Raw genomic sequence first — 478 nt, 5'->3', positions numbered from 1 at the left:
CTATAAACCGCATTTTCGTGTAATTTTTACCTCACGTCATAGACCTTTGTAAATTTTGTAAAAAATTTTTAGATTTGACGGATATCCATTTATGTCCGTATAATTCCGTAAAGTATCAGTCATATTGAAATTTCAGTTATAGATTTCGAAAGTAAAGATTTCAACCTTTAAAATCCTTTTTTAATTTTTTGTCTGCGATGATTTTTCATTGAATTATGGTGTTCTGAATATTGCCCAATTTTTAGCGTGTTTGAAAGTGTTCCCTAGATTTTGTTGAGTAGTGTAGAAAGCTAACTAATCCCAACAACACAGACCTCTAAGAGACGTCCTATGGACGTCCGTATGTCCTTTGAACGTCCTAAGGACATCCTCAGGATGTATCCCGGTTAAAATGTGTTATTAGGGATATTAACGATTGGATCCTATTTCCTCGCCTTATTTCTTTGTGTAAAAAATGTTTTGTCTAATATGTTTTTAT

This window comes from Trachymyrmex cornetzi, unplaced genomic scaffold (genome assembly GCF_001594075.2).
Source record: "Trachymyrmex cornetzi isolate Tcor2-1 unplaced genomic scaffold, Tcor1.1 scaffold884, whole genome shotgun sequence".
NCBI lineage: Eukaryota > Metazoa > Arthropoda > Insecta > Hymenoptera > Formicidae > Trachymyrmex > Trachymyrmex cornetzi.
Note: the sequence above shows the minus strand (reverse complement) of the source record.